Source organism: Podarcis filfolensis, assembly GCF_964270895.1.
Source record: "Podarcis filfolensis genome assembly, chromosome: 9".
NCBI lineage: Eukaryota > Metazoa > Chordata > Lepidosauria > Squamata > Lacertidae > Podarcis > Podarcis filfolensis.
The window spans coordinates 26,186,339-26,208,128 of record NC_139610.1 but is presented as its reverse complement, the minus strand read 5'-3'; the positions used below and the strand labels follow the sequence as shown (position 1 = coordinate 26,208,128).

The following is a 21,790-nucleotide window of genomic DNA, read 5'->3' as shown; positions in this document are numbered from 1 at the left end:
ATTTCCACATTATAGTGAATGAGGAACACAGAGCTTCATTTTCTACTGAGTGGCATGGAACCCAGCATACAGTCTGAAGCAGATAGTGCAGAAAGTAATGAAGAAGAGATAGGAAAATTTAAAAATGTACAAATGCAAGGCAAATCTTACAGCCTGTGCAGAGCTGTAGTATCTGTAAATCAAATAAGAGCAACAACTAAGGCCATTATTATACGGGGAGTAATTCAAAACTGGCAATTTTGAATACATGTTTCTATAAAAGATAAGCATGTCTCTTCTAACTTCTGCTGAAGCCTTCTAGGCAAGTTAGGTGTCTGCATTACAGTATCTAAAGCAGAAACTGAAATACTACAGAACCTCAATCTGAAAATCCACATATATAACAGAGCCCAATGACTGTTATTAAAATAGAGTATATTTAAATAAAAGAGCATTGTAGTTTGTAAATAAAACATTGCTATCCATGTGCTCACTGTGCATGCCCTGGGAAATATCAGATTTTCAAACATTAATCCTGTTTTTTGGAGTTCTCCTCCTGTAGATGAATAATTTCAGAGAATTCTTTGTAATCTGGTGCAGAAAGCTGCTGCCCAAAGAAAACCACATCAGATATTCTGCCGGCTGCTCCCAAGCCCCTGAGCACCTCCTAAAATCTACTTACCGGATTGTGGCTTTGAACCACAAAGCACCATCTAAAGACAGATGCTGCAGTCCAGGAAGAAGTATCTACAGATGGAAGCAGACTTTCAAACACATATCCCCTTGCTGGATCTATAAACCCATGTTTAAGGAACACATCTGCATCTCAGTGCTCATCCAAGTCCCATAGATCTTGATGAATGCATCTCCACCTGGAGCCATTCACTACCATTGACATGCAGAAGCCGAGTGGAATTACTGCCAGAGAATTCAATATAACGGGGAAATTTAATGAGATGAACTAATGTTACCTAACATGTATGTTTTGCAACCTATCGGCTGTCCAAAGTTGTAATCAATATATGATAAATAAAACCTAAGAGGAGCAGGCTGCCATAGCAGTGGAGTCAGTGGTTACCATATTTTTCTGTGTATAATACGCCCCCATGTATAAGACGACCCCTATTTTTTAAAAACTCAAAATTAAGAAATTAAGTTATTTAGCTTTGGGGTGGGGTGGGGGATGTCACTTCTGCCAATTGCTCACCTGCCTGCCCGCCACTGCTGATCGCTTGCCATGGCCACTGCCAATCGCACACCTTGCCGCAGCCGCCAATTGTCTGCTCGTTTGCTGCCACCAACAGCCCACCCACCCACCCACTTGCCGCAGCCACCAATCACCTGCCCAATTGCTGCAGCCATAGCCAGTCACCAGCAGGCCTTGCCTTAGCCACCAATCACCCACCCAATTGCAGCTGCCAATCTCATGCTTGCTGCTGCCATTAATCGCACGTCCCCCCCTCTGCATTCACTATCCGTGTATAAGACGACACCCAATTTCTGCCTCTTTTTTTTTTAAGCAAAAAGCATCTTATACACAGAAAAATATGGAATATAGTAATCCCACTGCTGATATCAGTACTTTGTAGCAACCTGGTAGTTTGACCTTTTAATTCTTTATTTGTACGTAGGTGTTAAGAGCTCATGACACACCATCACCTCTTTAGCATTTGTGTTCTAAATACTGTACCTTTAAGAACATGTGCTTGAAATTGCTCCCCCCCATTCTATTTACCTGGTGTGTTACCTGCTTTTTAAATTGCAAGCCTGACGGTCTTAGCAGCAGACCCCAAGAGTGTCCTGGAAAAATCAGTAACCCCATTTTCTTACTGCAAGAGAATAGCAGGCATTTGGGTTGCTGTGATCTCATGTAATTTTGCACTGCAAATGCCTCCCCCTCAAGTTTTTTTTTTTTTTGAGGGGGGGGGGTGGGTGGACTCCAGCCAAAATCATGTGAGATCATGGCAACCAAAATGGCCACCAAGTTCTTATGATAAAAAATGAGAAGATAGCATCTAGGGTTTTGGCTTCAAGGCTTGGAGGGTATATAGTAGTGATATCTGTAAACCACTCTGTAAACTTTCTTTTTTAACTGAGGGATGGGGTATAATTGCTTTAAGCACACAGCCTAGTTTGTTCTTAACCAGCTGCCAAATGCAGAACCTCTATACAATGTATGTCACTAGCTTCAGATGTAAGTATATATATATTTCTGTTTGTTTGTATCTAGTCTATACTCTCTCTCTAGTATAGAGAGGATATAACATATTAACATGCACACTTCTCCTTAGAGTGTTCCACTTTCTCCACAGGCTGCCAAGTTCCCTTTTAATATAGAGGGCATTCCAAACCACACTCTTGTTCTGTCAGGGACTGTCTTCTGAAACTGAGGGAGAATGTTACCTAGGCTTTGACTTTTGCAGAGTACAAGAACAGTGAATAAGAAATTAGCCTGAAGAAAAGGGCAGAAGAAAAGAATCCCTCTGCTATTCATGCTAATTCTCTTTTAAAAATAAATTACGTGCAACAGAACTGAAAAAACTACCCAAGGACCAGCTTTAGCAAAAAAATAAGAAGAAGCCCTTTTGAAATATGATTTGAGATATGGAAGATGCATGCTTCCCAAAGACGTTTCCCTAGACAATGCAATGCATTATAATAGTAACAATAATAAAAACATAAACAAGCATAGCACTCACTATGAGGTTGTTTCCTTCAAGGGCAGGCTTCAGAAGGTTTTATGGCCTGGCATTTGCCAGGGCCTCAAAAGAGGCAAAGAACCCATCATGCCATGATCCCACTCTCTCTTTACAGGGAGAACCCAAGAAGAATAAAGAAAGGGGGAGAAAATGACCTGCTGAGACTCTTTGAGAGTGTCTCGCCCAAAGGGCCCCCAAATCCTCAAGCTGGCATTGTGTCTTCCTTTGCAAAGAGCAGATAAAGTATCATTTTCCTGCACATTCTCCTATTCTGCAAAACACTTCAGCCAAAAAAGTGCCGCTGTTCAATTTAATAGCTTTCCTTGCAACCGAAAAATAAGTGTTTAAGTCTTTAACATGTGGCTCAGAACTGCTATTTAGTTTCTGTCATTTAGTCATGTCAAGCTCTTCACATCTCAACAACAAAGTTAAGGCAGGCAATCATGTGCCTATTTCCCCATAATGTAAAGAAATATACTTCTATTTCCTCCTGAATATAATTCCATTTGCAGCTGAAGAAAATACAAAAATAACAGCGCCCTACTTTAACACCTCAGAGAGGTGCAGAGATCAAATCCAATTCTAAGGAAGTGTGTTTGGAGTACTGGAAGAGGAGGAGGAGGAGGAGGAGGAGGAGGAGGAGATGATGAAGAAGAAGAAGAAGAAGAAGAAGAAGAAGAAGAAGAAGAAGAGGAAGAAGAAGAAGAAGAAGAGGAAGAAGAAAGAGGGGGAGGACGCTGGAATTCCTCATGATTGATTCTAATGAGAGATTATTAGAGAAGAGCTGTTTCTTCAAGGCTGGCATCTGCTGGCCTGCCTTCACATTCTAGTATAAAACATTTTGAAACATTTTCCTGGCCAAGAACGTCTTCTGGGTTTGTTTGTTTGTTTTTCCTTGTGATAACACTTCATCCCATTCTATTCACCATTTTCTTTAATTGCTGTAACGTTACCAACTCAAGGTAATGGTTACAGCACTCCAATCTGCTAGAAACAACTATGAGTATTCCAGCCCCCGCAAGATAAGAGCTGGTAACATTTGAATTTTTTTTTCCAGCAGTGACTGCATGTTCTGCTAGAATATCTGTTTGATATCCAGAGCCAGAATGCACTCGCAACCCAGCAGCTGCACATACAATGCTGAAATACTGTTTCAACCTAAAGCAACATGTCAGGGAACTGCCATCGGAACTAGAGGAGGAGGCGAGGCTCCACAGCGATGCTGGAGAGGGGCCAAGCAGGGAGAGAGGCAGGTCTCCAGCTGGGGAAGAAAATCAGCGCAACACCAGGGATAGAGGGGGGCCGATGGGGGAAGCAGAGAGGAGGCTCCAGGACTCTTCGCAGGAGACCAGCGAGGAGAGCACAGGTCCTCCGCTGCCCACACCCACCCTGCGCAGAAGACTTCCGCGCAGGGAAAGTAGGCGGCGACTTGGCGTCAAAGAACTTCTTTGCTGGAAGAGGTTCAAGAAACGCCCACTGACGGATGCTGCCAGCGACTGAACAGCCACGGAGTGGATGGCTGTCCAGCGAGAAATGGTTTAACCAGGCAACCTAGCCCAGAGCGGCGGTAACTTACGCACAAGCAACCCCTAAAGCCATTACACAATCTTTATAAATTCTATAATTTTTGCATGATGCCCCTTGAAGGTGAAAACAGTTGTAAATTATTTTTCCCCACCCATCTCCTTCTCTCAGGCTGCTAGCCCCTAAACTGCTTAAGCTAGCAGAACCACCAATAGGGCCCCCTCCACTGAGGTGGTGGTCTTATTCTGTTGTAACTATATTTGATGCTCTGCGGTAACTTATAATTGGTAGCTCTTAACATTCAAACAGGGAGTGCCAGTGTTTGAATGCAATGTGCTTTGCTGAAGGAGACACACTGCTGTGCTCTTATTAGTAGGAATCTTTCTTTTATTTCCTATAGGATCCTATGATAGTCACCCAATGTCTAGCTTTTCTGTTCACCTTTGGGGCAAATCCTTATGACATTCATTGCCAAGCACACTGTCTCTTTGTTGGATACATACATTGTCATTAATACAATTTCTTTTTAATATTAAAAGCTGGGCATATGGTTAAACCTGTTCTGAATCTCCTGTGGGTTCTTGTGAGAGTGAAAGAGGGGCTGAAGCCTTAAAGACTTCACCCATGAGGGCTCAGGGCTATTTCTCCCGAAGATCCTCTCACCTGCCCACTCTCAGTGATAGAGCCTTATTGGGTTATTTTAGTCACTGGTTGTTAGAGCCAGAAAGGACTCTCCTCTTCCCAACTTGTGTTGGCTCTTGGTTGGGTTTTCTTTCACCTTTACCCTACTGAAAATGCTTCATTATGTTAGCTGATTAGACATTTTTGTCACAACTTCTGCAGAAACGGCAGTGGGCAGAATCAGCATGGTAAAGGAGCACCCCATATTGGGCCTGAAGGGGAAGATTAGCTCAAGAGATGTCCTAAAATGGAGTAGGTCCTCTTCCTGGCTAGAATCCCTTCTTCTGGTTGCTCAGTGGGACACTTGCACTATGACAGGGTTCAACACTGACCACCCCCCATGATGGAGGCTTGGGATGCTTCCCAACCCTGACAGAGTGCCCTTCCACCAAGCAAGGGCTGAGTGGAATAAGAAATTGATCCTTGCCCTGCTGTTATGCCACCTCCACTTAGTCAATAAACTTGTGGCCTGATTTTGCACAACACTGGTGTCCAGTTTGAGTTATTTCCATTGAGTCACAATTATGCACCTGCCTGGGCAATTTCTCAGGTGTGCTGGATGTTAGCTGAGATAATGCGGGATGGAATTCCCGTCTGTAGGTCATCGCTGGGACAGTTCCTGACTTTGTGCACTCTGGCGATGTTCTGGAGATATTAGGAGCAAGTCTGCCCTTTTGGCACTTGTGATTTTACACTGTGATTCCCCCCTCCTTTCTCGGGCTAAGCAAGCATTTGATATGGCAGCCATTTTGCCAGCATGTTGCAGCAGCGTATCTCGAGTTCCTGTGAAAGATGATTATCGTAAGGGTAAATAACATGTTATCCTTTATATTCTGTTGGATTCCAACTCCATCAGCCCCAGGAAGCACAACCAATGCTTATGGATGATGGGACTTGTAGTTCAACAGCATCTGGAGGGTACTACATTGCCTTCCTCTAGATTGCTCTGACAGAAAACTGCATTCCATTGTATTAGGGCATTTTTGTTTTATCGTCTCCTATGCCCTTTTACGCAAAGCATGCAAACCTTCAGAAGATTAAAATTGATGGCAACTCCAGTTAAGAACCAACTCTGGAGTTTATGTATTAAATGGATTTTCAGATTAATGGAAATGGTGTGCAACTGAACATTTATGGGCTTATTCATTAAACTTCATTATGCCCTTTATAAATCCTTTATGCTTGTGGGAAACAAATGAAAACAACAGTGGATTTGTGGAACATTTCTAAAGTGAATTAAATTTAGCATTAGTGCAGGATCAGTGCTCTTATAATCAGAGCCCTTCAAACTATTTCAGCACAATTCCCCAAAGCAGAAGTACATTGCAGAAAACCAATACTGACATCTTAACCATGCTTTGCAGCAAACACTGAATGAAATGGACTTCTTCACACCAAAAGCAGATTGACATAGTTGTGTGCTATCAGTTTCACACAGGAAAGAAATACTTTTAGGAAAAACTTTATATTTTTGTGTTTTGGGCATGCTTCTCCAGGTAAAATTTAATTCAGAGAAACAGCACCACAGAATGATCCTATCATTTAAAGTGAAAACAAACAGTTGATTGGGATCAAAATATGCTTTCTTGTGTCTAAGTTCAGGTGATATCAAGTTTTGTGAATGTCACCAATCCCAGATGAATTTGGTGATTGTCTAAATTTCCTAATAAAAAGAACTATGTTGAATTATGCCTAATGAGAAAATGTATCTGGATCTTTTAGAACAAGGCTGAGAATGAGTGAGTTTAAAAAGGAGCTGTCTGGCTTCTCCTGGAATATTAAGAGGATGAAAAATAAGCCATGGTACATAATTATTTCCAAATAGGTACCTCTGTTAGTCTGTTGCAGCAAAAACAACAAAGCATCTAGTGGGACCCTAAAGACTTACAAATTTATGATGCCATAAGTTTTTTTCTGACAAAGTGGATTCTAGTCCACGAAAGCTTATGCCCAAATATACCTTAGTGATGTGAAAGACAACTTTCTGTTTAATCACAGAACTGTCTGCAAAATGGGCTGCTCTTTCATCAGACCTTCAAATTGCAAAGCTTTTGGAGTTCAGAATCAAGAATCTGAAACTTAAAAGGTTACAAGGACAATGTGCCTGCTAATGATGTATCTAAAACTAACTTGAAAGTTTTAATAATAAGGGTATATCAGGGGTCAGCAACCTAAGGCCCATGGGCCCATGAAGGTCATTTGACCAGCCCCCAAGCCGCCCCCGAAAATCACGGGTGCCCATGCAATCCGGCCCACGGAGGGATCTCTGCAGGACCGATCCGGCCCAGGCAAGATAAACCTTGCTGACCCCTGGGGTATATGATCCAGCTATAAAGTGTTTTAAGTCCCATATAGTACAGTGGGTACCAGTTCAATGCTTGCTTGACTCTTCTGTACGGATGGAGGAGAAATCCAGTTCAGTTCACATTTAAAGGCGGATCTACCTAATCTACCGAATTTGCACTTTCTGAACAATATGCAAACTGAAAGTCTTTAGAAATTCACTCTTCTCTAAATTTTCCTGTGCCACTCCAACCAAGGGATGTACATCTATTGGGGTAAAACCTATATATAAATGCATATATACATGAATATAACATACAAAAATAAATTATATTAAGAAAATTCCTTTGCAAACATGTTTCTCTTACCCAAAATTGCATTAAAAGGTGTACATTATGATAAATTTGGACTGAAGCTGATGGACTTTCATGAAGACCTTAAAAAATAAATGAATATGGAAACGTGGAGAATTGACCTTAGGGCTGGAAAAAATGAGAAACTGAGAAAATCTGAAATTGACAGTTTCCCCCCCATCCCTACACTGCTGTCTATCTTAATGGCTTAGACCTTGAGAAGCACTCAGGGAAGATGGTTGTCAGAATGTGATTCCACACATTCTCCCCTCTGCAACCTCATGCCCACTCCTTAGGGAGAGAGGACCAGCTGAATGGAATGGCTTTCAGCATGGGAGACTGAGTTGATGGACCATCACTCAAAAGCAAGTGGAGTCACCATCTGTAAACAGAAGTCCATAATTTCAGGGAACCTGCCTTTGGGTGTTTGCAAGGGGCAGCTGGTTTCAGTTTTGACTCCATTCAACATGTTCCAAAGCTTTAAAGCCACAGCCCCTTGCCTCATGTTCAGGCAGCAGCTGTTATAAAATGTTGGCTGTAGAAACTCTTGCAGACTCTTCAGGTCCAGTGGGAGAAGATCACAGGTAATAAGGAACAGTGGGAAGCAGTTCGGGAGTATTAAGGTCTAACTGTACATTTTCTTGGCTACTTTTGCTAAGTTATAGCTTCCTTTTTGCTCCTACGCAACTCCCCCTAGAGGATGTTCTACTGCTATATAGAAATGTATGAAGTTTTGTGTTCCATGGAAAATAATAGATTTCTCCCATTTTCCAGGTAGTTCTAAACTTAGTAACAACCCATATGATTTCCAGTAATGCTGTTGTTACAGTTCGTCATGAAAAAAGAGAGAGAAACCAGTATAAATAAATTACCTGCATTCTGAAATGCATCGTGAAGAGACCAGAATTTCATTTTGCCACCATTTTCAAACCGTACAGCAGCTACTGTAAGTTCCACTTCTTTTGTCAGTATGTTAAGGGAATTTTTCTAACATTTCTCATTAATATTATTTTTCGCTCTCAGCAGAACCCAAAACTTAACCTGTTTATTAAATGAGACAACTCACTGGGGGATATGTGATTGGAACTCCTATGGGCTGACTTGTTTTGTTTTGAGTTCTCAGCAGCTGTAAAGGTAAGGGTAAAGGGACCCCTGACTATTAGGTCCAGTCGTGACCGACTCTGGGGTTGCGGCGCTCATCTCGCTTTATTAGTCGAGGGAGCCGACGTACATCTTCCGGGTCATGTGGCCAGCATGACTAAGCCACTTCTGGCGAACCAGAGCAGTGCACGGAAACACCGTTTACCTTCCCACCAGAGCGGTACCTATTTATCTACTTGCACTTTGACGTGCTTTCGAACTGCTAGGTTGGCAGGAGCAGGGACCGAGCAATGGGAGCTTACCCTGTCGCAGGGATTCGAACTGCCGACCTTCTGATTGGCAAGTCCTAGACTCTGTGGTTTAACCCACAGTGCCACCTGTGTCCCTTCAAAGCAGCTGTAGAGGAGCCCAAATTGGATCTTAATCTCTCCCAAGCTACTAGTTCTCACTCAGAGGGAAACATATTGGTATCTGTATGGTATGTCCTGCAGGATAAATAACATCTGCAAGGAAGGAGATTTAGAATGGGGAAATAGCACGGGTTCAACCCATCACCCAACTGCGCACTTCTGATCCAGTTTTTCCCAAAGCATTTTTGAACTTGAGGAAAACAGCCACTGGAAGATCATGGATCTCCTGTCTAGTTTGATCCTGACAGAAGAATAAATGGTGGGATTCCTTGAGAAAAATATTTTTGTAGCCATTATTTGCTACCATCTTGAATAATAATCTGTAATGGTATTTTCCCATTACCTAAATGTTATAGTTCACCGTTATTTGTCTAGTCCTGATGAAGATCACAGCTGGCATCATCCTTAAACATCAGCTGCTGAGGACTGGAAGGGACCAGTCCTAGCCACTGTTTCCTTCTCTCTATTGCTGGTTGCTAGAGGTGAGTGGATGAATGGAGATGGTGGCAAGGAGCAACAGCTGATGATCGCATGTTCTCTAATGGGTGATGGGGCAGACTTACTTATTTTAACATTGCATTTGTATCACACATTCCCCACAAGGAATGAGGGCAAGCACATGTGTTTGCGGCAATTTACAATGATATAATGTAAATAACTCTTCTGCCAACCTAGTTCATGTCCTCCAAGCGGGGTCTAAACCACTGAGTTCCTTGGGCTTGCCAGTCAGAAGGTTGCGGTTCGAATCCCCATAATGAGGTGAGCTCCCGTTGCTCTGTCCCAGCTTCTTCCAACCTAGCAGTTTGAAAGCATGCCAGTGCAAGTAGATAAATAGGTACTGCTGCAGCTGGAAGGTTAACAGTGTTTCCGTGCGCTCTGAACCTAGCCCCTTTAGAGGAAATCACTAAATTTTCTTGTCATGCAATTAATTTATGCATATGTTCTTAGACTTTTATTAAAATGTAGCTCTTTTTGTTTACATCCCATTTTGAGAGCATTTAAGTCACAAATGGGGGGGGGCAGTTTATTAAAAAAAACCACTTTATTTTTCATGGGGGATGCTTTTAACATTTGAAGAGAAATTTTAATTGCTTTTTTACCGTAAATAATACCTTCCCTAAGTCTGTATTATGAAGCTTGATTGAGTCATTATTTTAAGTCTCCGGGTACCACATGAATGATTTTATAATAAAACTACATTAATATTAGAAGTTATGTCAATTATGTTTTTAAATTGAGCACTAATGAAAAAAGGTCTCCTGCACAAATGTATAATTAATATCTTCCCCACCAAATACTTATACAGATAACTAGTAATAGCTCTGTCTTATTTAAAAATCCTGTCTGGAATGTCCATAAAGGGGGGGAAAGAGGATACTTTGTTTTAAAATAAAATGTGGAAATCCATTTTGTTTTCCCAAACTGAAGGTTTTTTTGTTTTTTGTTTTTAAAGCAGCCCTCACCTTTACACAACATGTTCTTAAACCACATTGGGGTTCCTGTCAGCGACTAGTCTTTGTGCTGTCAGAAGCCTAATTCACATTATATATTTAAAGCCCATTGTTTCCACCAAATAATTCTGGAAACTGTAGTTAAATCTTCACAGAGCTACAATTCCCAGCACTCTTAACAAGCTACAGTTCCCAGGATTCTTTGGGGCAAGCCATGGGCTTTAACTGGACAGTGTAGGTGTGACCAGAGAATAACTACAGAAGAGGAATGGTGGACCAAGATTCCAACTGCCACTCTCAAAGTGGGCCACTGAGGCATAGCTGTCAACCTTCCCTTTTTTTGTGGTAAATTCCCTTATTCCAGCGCTGTTTCCTGCTGCTTCCCGCTGCTATCCCAGATTGTTAGATATCCTGTAGACTGTCCATGGGACAGGTGAAGCTGCTGATCTTATTTTCAAATATGAAAGTTGACAGCTATGCACTGCTATGCACTGAGAACCAAACTACACATTAATTTAAATCCAAAGTTCTGCGCTTGAGTGCAGGTGCTTCTCACATATACATAGATTCTTGATGTGAGGACCCCAGCATGGATTAGAATACAGTGGAACCTTGGTTCTTGAACACCTTGGTACTTGGACATTTCAGTTCCCAGACTCCAAAAACCTGGAAGTAAATGTTCTGGTTTCTGAACGTTTTTCAGAAGCCAAACGTCCGATGCAGCTGTCAGCTATTGTTTTCAGGAGGCCTGCACCAATCAGAAGCCACGCCTTGGTTTTCAAATGTTTCGGAAGTCAAATGGACTTCTGGAATGGATTATGTTTGAGAACCAAGGTATCACTGTACTAGAATGAGAAGTGGGATATTTTAAGCCCTTTCCTCACGCCGTGATCTCCGTCTGGATCTCCCCTTTCTTCACAACTGCAATCTGTATTGCCAATAAATAAATAACAACAACCCAGTTATTTCAATGGGACCTCCTTTTTTGCAATTCAATTGGAGGTCCAGCCCATCCTCTGATACAGATTGGGACCACAGTGGGAGGGAAAGTATTGAAGTTACAAAAGTCCAGTCTGGAACCTCTGCTGTCATAACCATGAAGATATGATCACTTGTAGTCCCCCACCCCTGAGGTCCTTAGTGAAATAGGCACCCTGCTCACTTTATAAGTCTGAGTTGGAAACTAGAAGATGGATTGGCATCCCACTTGATGTCAGATATGTCTCAGGAGGATCCCATTGCTGAAGCATTTTTTTTTTAGAGATAACAGCTTTCCATCCACACTCCTGGTCTGGAGGCTGTTGAGCTAGACTGGAAAGAGGAAAGAGAGGCCAAGTGTTCTAGATCTTTTAATATTGATGGGAAATGTGAATATGTGAATTTCCATGTGATGTCCTTGCATTACAAGATGCTAAAGGTTAATGAAGTTTCAGCCATTGCTCAACGTTTATGGCTCTATTAATTTTATGTTAGAAGTGAAACTAAATGCAATTTTAATGCACTCACACATGCATCTAGCCACAAAGTATATTGATCACCTATCAGGCTATAAAATAAATTCTAAAAGTAAGTAGATAATAGTGTGTGTGTGTGTGTGTGTGTGTGTGTGTATGTGTGTGTGTAATTGCATCATAAAAGACGTTGGCCAGTCTCTTACAGTAACATTACTAAAAAGAGTATACATCTTCTTCTTTTTTATGTTATTTTAAGCAGAAGCTTTTTTAATGCGAGAAGCCATTACTCACTCTAGAGCTTAAAGCTATCGCCAAGAGTCAAAATGGAAATACCAATGCCATGACAACATAGATGAATCTTTGGCTTTCCAGACAGCGGATTTATTTTTAAATGGTGTGAATCCAATCTGCACTGGGAAGCCAACTTTGAAACACAAAGGAGGGATTGGCAAGGGGAGGTTTTCTCTGGCTCAGCTGAAGTGAGGCTCTCCATTGCATTTTCATCCTAGCAGAGCGCGTAACTGTGAAAATCGTTCAAATTGTAATTCTCATCGGCTTGCCAAAAGGGGATTATGAATTAAAGTCAGTGTTGCAGGAAATGTCACCTGCCCTTCTGGAAAGACTAACAATAAATCAAAAAAAGGTCCTTCTGTTCATCCTTTTTAAAAGGAAATAAATAAATAAAAACCCTCTTTGCTCTTTATCGTTAACATGGAAGGTCAACAGCCCACCAACCGCTTCTTATCAGTGTTCATTTTCAAAGCTTTTTTTCCAAAGTTTTTATTTTATTTTTTTAGAAACCTAATTTGAGAATATAAAAAAAGGAATATAATGAGTGAGTTCAATGAAAGACTTTTTGGGGGAGGGGGGAGGCAGGTAGCCCACAAAGAAAGTTCCATAGAGGAAGACAAAGGTGAACTGAACAATGCTAGATGGATTTGTAGTGCAGCTTAACTCTTACAAGGTGTTTATAAAGAGGCAAGAAGATGGGGACTATGGTTTGTTTCTGCCATTAGCCTGAGCCAAACAAAAGAACAGCATTCTACACAGAGAAAGAATGTGATCAATAGTTCTTTTGGAGATAACCAGAGTAGTATATTTAATTGGGGCACACTTATGAAACGAGGCAAACCAGGGTGTAGATCCACAAGCTATTTTCCCCTTCTTTTATCTAATATCTCCTGAGACTTCAAAAGAAATGGGGATGTTGCCTATGAAAATGGTTTTTATCCCACACCTGGGGTGGCAGGAATTACCTGCTGTCAAGTGATACTTCCTTGCATTCATTAAAATTTGAGAATGGACACAGGGGTTGCTGATACCACCACTTCTATCTCAAACAAAACCTGCCATTGATATGTTAAGGTTTCCTGCTATTCCGAATATATGGGGAAGCAATTGCACTGAAAGAGAAATATCCAGGAAATAATTCTTCTCTGCCAGGACTACCAGGGCACACTAACAAGGGCATGAAATGTAGTAAAAACTTACAGCCACAGGAAAATATGAACATTTTGAGGGGATGACTTCAGGTCCTGTGGGGACTGCCAACTGGGCCTACATGTGGCAATGTGGAAACCGCATAATTGGGCATACACCACTTTTGCATCCTTCTGCTGAGGAAGGAAGCAGAACACCTCACGTGAACAATGGCAGGTGAAGGACAGAAGCCTCAGAAAATACTATTAATAAACTCCAAACCCTGCATAGTTCAAAACCTGAAAGCTTGATGGCCAACGAGCACAGAACCAGGATGGTGAATGTTAGGAACTCCAAGCCTCTCTATGTGGCCCTCAGGACTCGCACCACACCCATCCTCACCTGGACCTCTTCTCACAAGGCCAGTCCCCCTTACTAATCTTCCTTTGCACCCTTCTTCAATATTTTTGCCTTTCTGGGATGTGACCTTCAATTCTGATAATGCCTCATGTTTGGAAGGAGGACAAAATGGGGTGGATGGGTTAGTAGAAACTAACCTACTGCACCACCGAAGAATCAATGCTATTGAATTATGGTGCTGGAGGAGACTCTTGAGAGTCCCATGGACTGCAAGAAGATCAAACCTATCCATTCTGAAGGAAATCAGCCCTGAGTGCTCACTGGAAGGACAGATCGTGAAGCTGAGGCTCCAATACTTTGGCCACCTCATGAGAAGAGAAGACTCCCTGGAAAAGACCCTGATGTTGGGAAAGATTGTGGGCACAAGGAGGAGGAGATGACAGAGGATGAAATGGTTGGACAGTGTTCTTGAAGCTACCAACATGAGTTTGACCAAACTGCAGGAGGCAGTGGAAGACAGGAGTGCCTGGCATGCTCTGGTCCATGGGGTCACGAAGAGTCGGACACGACTAAACGACTAAACAACAACAACAACAAACCTACTCTACAAAGGTAATTTACATTTGTTGCTCCACCTGTTTTTTGCCTCTGGTCCCACCTGCCATGTGGTCATCGAAAGTTTGCACAGAAGGTAATATGTTCCTTGGGCTGAAACATTTATCCATAGAAATTATGGGTATAGATGGGTCCCAAGACCCATGAGAACTGAAGTCCCAGGGCACTGTACGTTGATGGGCATTGCCATTCAAATGGTGTGCATCTGCTGTGTCATGTGATCGATTATGCAGGGGTGGGGCTTACCTGCCCCTCCATATTTTATTCAAGTTGGCACCCCTGACAACTAGTTTTCAGGATTCTTCTGGAGGTGTGTGTGCTTTAAATGAGTTTTAATTGTGTGGTGTGCATGCAGCCTTACTCTACCCATGACAACACACAACTTATGTTGCGAACCATCCTCTTTGGCTGAAGGGTGGTATACAAATTGGATAAGTAATAATAACAGCTTCTCAGGGATTTTATTTGACAGAACTCTAGCAAATAGTAGAGTGCTTCTATGTCCCCAGAACCTTATGCAAAAATAACCAGTGATATTCATATTTCACCTTAACTCCAAGGAATTCAAGATGACATATGTGATTCGCTCACTTCATTTCCCCCCACTCCACCCTGTGAGGTAGATCAGCAATGTGGGCTCCAGGTCGCCTATGGTTGAGCAGGGATTTGACTAAACTGGTGGTCATTTAAAAATGAAGCAACAGAACAGTCTGACCAACACTATACAAAAGTTGTGGTATAATATGTATCCTTACAACTTTCTGAGTTAAAAGCAACAAACAAAATGATATATTTCCAAGGATGCAGAAGGCTCGTGTATCAGTGGAAGGTTTTCAAATTGGGCCTTTTTGTAGCGATACATTCAATTTGTTTCTCTCTCTTTGCTTTCTAGAGTTAATATTGTTACTTTGAAATGCTCCTAGCGTTCTGTAAGTAGGAAGAGAACAGTTATTTTCAGCAATTGGTTTCAGTTTTGTCCCCTGCATGCTCGCTTCGATATGAGGTGTAACGAAATGTTACAGCTTGCATTCAGTTGCATAAATGACGCATGTCCTTGCAAACACAAGCTGCAGATTTCCATAACAATATGCTATATTGGGCTTGTTTGCATTGCCCATCTTCCTGCTCTCACTCTTCACACTTTAAAAGGCAGCTTTATGTGAGGGAGAATTAAGGAGAAAAGGGGGAAATGAATTTTGGATGAGATTATGAGCTGACCTCAAAAATGTCCATTGCACAACTCGAAGCTAAAGCGTTGCCATGAAAAATCGCATTTATAAGTTATGTGCTAACTTACAGACATCACAATGGCATTTTGAATTATGACACCAAATGCTGAAGCTTGATTTAATCTAAAAGCCACAATTTTGTCCAGATTTTAGTTCTGGAAAATTGTTTGGATTTTTTTTAAAAAGAGGGTTGTGTCTGAAAACAAAAGACTTGTTTAACCGTTTGTAGCTTTTTCAGTCTCTTGTGTTGCAACAGTATGGAAGCATGTAATTTTCATTTAGCAATTGAAACAGATTGAGGAAACAAAGAGTTTTCTATCTTATCTGTAAACAACGACTGCACTGAGCTCCAGACAGTCATCTTCATTGTTCATCAGACTAACGAAGTGGAATGCAATGCTCTGATATATCAGCAACCTACAAGGGAGATCACTAAAACAGCAGACCCCTCAAGTGCCCCAATTTAATAGGGACACCCCAAATTTACAGAAGCTGCCCTGGCTTCTGAACTTAATCCAGGATGCTCCAATTTCCACAGAAGCTGCTCCAGGCCATGCCCCATCTACTGATGTGGTATAGACTGGAGTGACCTTCATGGGACCACATTAGGCTTTGTACTGTCTCTAGCAGCCGCCAGGCATGGTGTGGTCTTGTGGGGGCCACTCTAGGCCTCAAGCCATTTCTGGTGGCTGCCAGGCCTGGCACAGCCTTCCCAGGGCTACTCTAGGCCTGGCATAATCTTGTCTTGTGAGAAGACCGAATACAGCAAAGGTAAGAGAGGAGAGGGGTGGAGGGGGGTGAGCAGGCAGGCAAGGAAGGGGTCAGAGGCCAGGAGGGGGTGAGCGATGGAGATGCCAGATGGTGGTGGTGGGGTGTCCTGAATTTTTCTCACAAAGTGTTGGAGGGTATGAAACAGGTGGGGAATCTGTAGCCTTCTGAATGTTGCTGGACTACAACTCCCATCATCCATGACACTTGACTATGATGGCTGGTGATGATGGAAATTGGAGTCCAGTGATAACTGGAAGGTCACAGACTCCCCATCCTTGCATTATGAGGGCACAATTCATTTCTTTGCTCTGGTGATGTGTCCCACGATGTTCTGTTGAACTGGTGTAGCAATGAGAGATAACTCTTCTGTTCTAGTATCCAGTTGTGCACCCTTCACCCCCCCCCAAACAAAACCCCCACTAATTAATAATTTTGACCATTCATTGGGTTGGGACAAAACAAAACTCCTGAAAAGTCATAGGACTAGGGAGAGAAGAGAGATCTCTTTGAAAATTTCAGGAAAGAGTTGTCACTTACCATACTTAGCCTTTATGAGGTGGTGAATGATTTTCCATGTTTCTTGCTTTTAAAACTATTTTAGTAAGTAGCTTGCAGCAAAAATAAGTCTCTTTCTGCATCTTCTCACAGGCTGGAACACCTTGGGGATAATGCAACATTCACATCATGTTGCTCCCAAGGCATGTGTAGATGGAAGAGAGCAGTGCTTTTCACTGGTAACACTGCCTGGTGAGACACAGTAAGATGATGATGATGATGATCATCATCATCATCATCACCCACCCATCTGACTGAATTGGCCCAGTCACTCTGGGCAGCTTACAATAAAATATTAAAACTTTCCTGTACAGAACAACCCTTTTGAACATCTCAAAATAATTCATCTCCAGAAAATCACCACACACACACTCATTTTTGCAATGGGGGAGGGGGGATATTTTGGGGGAGTGAGAAGGGATTTTTCTTAGAAAATAACATTTGCTCTTCATCCTTCCTGATGTACTTGGGACTATTTAGTAGTAGTTAAAAAGGCCATATTTGTGGTGAGTCTCTCTTATTTTGCTGGGAAATTGTGATGCTCTGCTTCAAACTATTTTAGGTCAATAAAATAATTATTATGAACTTGAGATTTCAGATTGTCATGGGAGATGGTTATTCTCTGGAGCTTAAAGAAGGCAACCAAAGTCTAAGTAGCAGGTGAGTGGTGAAGTGATCGTTTTTCCAGATGAACAGGGAAGATGTTTTATGAGTCTCCCCCTTCCTTCAATGTCTGCCCAGTGGTTGCAAATACAGCTGGCAGATTGAGTCATAGCTAATAAGACTGTTTAATTGATAACTGTGAAGCTTAGGAACCTTTAGAGACAAGAAACAGGAAATGTCTTAAAGCCAGAGCTTACCTCCTGAGCGACTTGAAGCAAGAAAGGTAATCATTCAAAGCTGGAGGCTTCAGCTCAAACTGAAAATGTGTAACAAAGGATTTAAAGCTGTCTTGGATTTTATATACATTTTTTAATTGTATAATTTGGACTTTTTGTCTCTTATAATTTGTTTTAAACTTTAATAGCACGTGAATCTAGGCTTACTCTTATGTTACACTGAACACAACTACAAGCTGCCACTACACCTAAAATAACACTTGTTGGTTTGTGCAGCTTAGCTGTTGTGTACACAAGTACAAAGACTGATATTGATTCTGTCTATCATCTATCTATATCTATCTATCATCTCTCTCTCTCTCATCTATCTATCATCTACCTATCTACCTACCTATCTATCTATCTATCTATCATCTATCTATCTCCTTTATAAATACCTCAAACTGTACACTTGTTATATGAGTGTGCAGCGTAACTATTTCTGTACACAAATTATATAATTGTTGAGTGTAATGTATGAACACCCCTACAGAAAACAATTCCCAGCAACTGACACAACAGCAGCGTATGGCCTCCAATGCTGGACGTGGTACATATTCATCATGGCTAGTAGCCATCCAGCTTGGGGTCTGTCACTACATCCTGTTTCTCTCAAGCCACCAGAGCATGCAGTTGTTAGGTGATGCAGAAGGGAATAGGCAAAAAGCTCACCTCCCTTCTCCTCTGTCAGCGGTCATCTTCCACAGGAGCAACAGTGCTAGGAGGTTTAATGAGAATCTGTCCTCAGTTCTCTTTAGTTGACCAGGCCATTCCCTTAAAACCATCTCTTCCTATGCCTCATTTCACACAGCAATGTAAAGCCACCTCTCCTCAGCCTTTACCACTCTGCCGAAGCATCAATTCCATGCCAGCCTCGTAGTTTCATTTGGTCCTAAAGTAAATTATTCACATAGCATTGTTTGCACCTGGTGATTTTTTCTTTGAAAGCAATTTGTATTTGAATGAGTTCATATTCCGGAATGTGCAATATGGATGTTCAAGGGTGTGTTTTTCCATTGTGGAGCATTCATCCATTTCATTGTTTGTTATTATTTTAGCAGGTTTATGGTATTGCAGAGGCAGATAGTTTAAATGAAGTACGGAAATTTCAAATGGTTGAACATCCAAGAGAGGAAATTGCTGAAGTAAAGCAAAGTGACAACAGGAAACTAATTTTTAATCTTCAGAGGATATGACTTAGAACTTTTATTAACTCAAGTGCACAAATTCATGAGATTGGTTCCCAAATGTATAATGTTTGACTTGTCAAATTAACAAATTAACAAATTATCTGAGTCATATTAAGTTTAAAACAGCTTCTGGAGACCTACTGAGATGTTATCTAGATGCCCAAAGTGATGCCAACCAGAGGTTCTGGACTCCAATCCCCACTGGTCCCCATCAGCATGGCCAGTTATGTGAGCTGTATTCCAAAATACCTAGAGGGTGCTATATTGGGTTCTCCTGGTTTAAATTATTGCTGAATTCTGGAGGGTAGTGGAGAACTTGTGTGTTAGAAACAAACGATGCTTTTTTCAGAGAGTGGAGAATTGTGAAACAGACGTATAACTGCCTGTCGTGTGACAACAAGTTTTACAGGTATCTGCAGTGTTTTTGTTTGTTTGTTTTTTAAATGATGTCCAGAGGCAACAGGTACACCAATAGCAATGATGCCTCTATCATCCAACTGTTCAAAAACCCCGCAAGTCTCCAACCTAAGAGGATCTAGGCAAACTGTCAAGCAAGTCCAGACACTCGCTTGCAAACTGGTGGCCTATTGCTGGTGTACAGCTCTAAATTAGAGCTAGATAATAAAAGATAATTAACACCATACAGATGCAAAATCACAAATAAAAGGCATACTTAATGTATAGAAGGGTGCTTGAACATTTTGCTTCATAACTTTCTTTCTAGGAGGGCTAGAGACTTACTGTACAGTTTTTAAGAAGTGACGCTCAGGCCCCCCACCTTTGCAGGCCTCATGGAGTCCTCAGGTACCGGGTTGGTGAACACCATCTTGAGCGTTAGCCCAGAAATATGTAGCCATTTAACAGGTGCCTTATTCACTCTCCAAAGCGCTGTAGCCATATTTCCTCTCACCCGCACCCCCCAGGGTATCTCCAGTGGCCAGGACTGTTGCTCCAATTGAAGTCCTCTATGTTAGCCTTCTCCACTTTAAGGCTACCTGTTTTCTGTTTTCTTTGATGCCTCTGATGTTGTGGTAAATCTCCCTCTAAACTCCCACCATTTGCTACTACTGTTGCATGCTTCTCTCCCCCAATCCCACCCTTGTTTTAGAGGCAGGCAGGAAATTGGTGGGCATCTGCAGGCTGTTTTCACAGCCATATCCCATCCATTCCAGTCCATGTTTACACCCAGCTGTACCAGATCTCTTGTGGCAGCTCAGTCCTGACAGCATAATTCACGCTGGCCTGATGGGCCTCGTGCCCTGCATGAGATGCAACAGCATTCTAGATATTTCCAGCTAAGGAAAGCTGGTTAGTGGCAGTCAGGTTGCAATTTGGGTAAATTTGAGCACCATCCTTGCTTCTGAAGCATAGTTTGCTACTATGCGAAGCACACTTCGCTCGAAATTATCATTCTAATACACGAGAACCTGTTCACCTCAAATGTGCTCTTTAGTCATGTTCTGAATTCATGGTTTATTTTCTGCCATTAGTCTGTTTTGCATCCCAATAATTCTGATTTCATATGTTCTAACATATATTCCCTTTCTCGCTCCCTGTTTTAAAAACATTTTTATTGAGACTATTAAAAAATATACAGCATGCATGAATTAAAGCCCACTAATTAGGAGAAGCCACAAGAAAGGAGAAGGAAAAGAGAGATAATATGCATTGCAGAAAAAGATTTGGTGAAGGAACAGAGCACAGTGGTGGGGGGCATCTACTTCTAAAGCAGAAGGTCCAATGGTTCAATTCCCAACATCTCCAGGTAGGGCTAAAAAGGTAAAGGTAAAGGTACCCCTGGCCGTACGGGCCAGTCTTGCCAGACTCTAGGGTTGTGTGCTCATCTCACTCTATATGCCGGGAGCCAGCGCTGTCAGCAGACACTTCCGGGTCACGTGGCCTGCGTGACAAGCTGCATCTGGCGAGCCAGCGCAGCACACGGAACGCTGTTTACCTTCCCGCTGGTAAGCGGTCCCTATTTATCTACTTGCACCCGGGGGTGCTTTCGAACTGCTAGATTGGCAGGTGCTGGGACCGAACGACGGGAGCGCACCCCGCCGCGGGGATTTGAACCACCGACCATGCGATTGGCAAGTCCTAGGCGCTGAGGTTTTACCCACAGCGCCACCCGCGTCCCATCCAGGTAGGGCTAGGAGAGCTAAATGGACCAATGGTCTTCTTCTGCAGCTTTCTATTCTTCCTTTTGTCTTCTCTCTAATGAATAAAATGATATAGGCCACAACACATACTTGAGCCCATCAAAACTGAGGAACATTCACCCCAAACATTTATACTAAAGTTCGATAGGGGGAGGTCCCTAGTTTAGTGAAGTTTTTTATGTGTGCATTCACCTCCTTTTTTCTTTTTTAGTATATCCAACCTTTCACAAAGGTTCCTCAGACAACTTGCCTCTTTCACATGCTGTAACAAGGACATGCACCCTAGATTTGTTTTCTGCAGCATTTTTCTATCTCTTGTATCTTTATCTTATATCCTATATGTGACTCCCATCCAGGCATTAACCAGATCCAATCCTGGTGGTTTTAGGTGCCTGAAAAACCAGACTAAGACCTTTCTAAAAGCAAGCAGATCAGAGCTGCATGTCTCTGCCCCCCTTTTAGGGCAAAAGGTAGTACAGTGGTACCTCGGGTTAAGTACTTAATTCGTTCCAGAGGTCCATTCTTAACCTGAAACTGTTATTAACCTGAAGCACCACTTTAGCTAATGGGGCCTCCTGCTGCCGCTGTGCCGCCGGAGCACAATTTCTGTTCTCATCCTGAAGCAAAGTTCTTAACCCGAGGTAATATTTCTGGGTTAGCGAAGTCTGTAACCTGAAGC

At 42.1% G+C, this 21,790-nt stretch overlaps 1 long non-coding RNA gene across 1 annotated transcript in view; it reads right to left on the bottom strand.

The window, feature by feature from the left end:
- Window positions 1-3,256, bottom strand: part of LOC310770350 — a 48,380-nt gene extending 45,124 nt beyond the window's left edge. The window contains exon 1 of the long non-coding RNA XR_014552098.1: window positions 2,679-3,256. This is a non-coding gene — a long non-coding RNA (uncharacterized lncRNA). The remainder of the gene's footprint in view (window positions 1-2,678) is intronic.
- Between the last annotated feature and the right edge of the window lie 18,534 nt (window positions 3,257-21,790).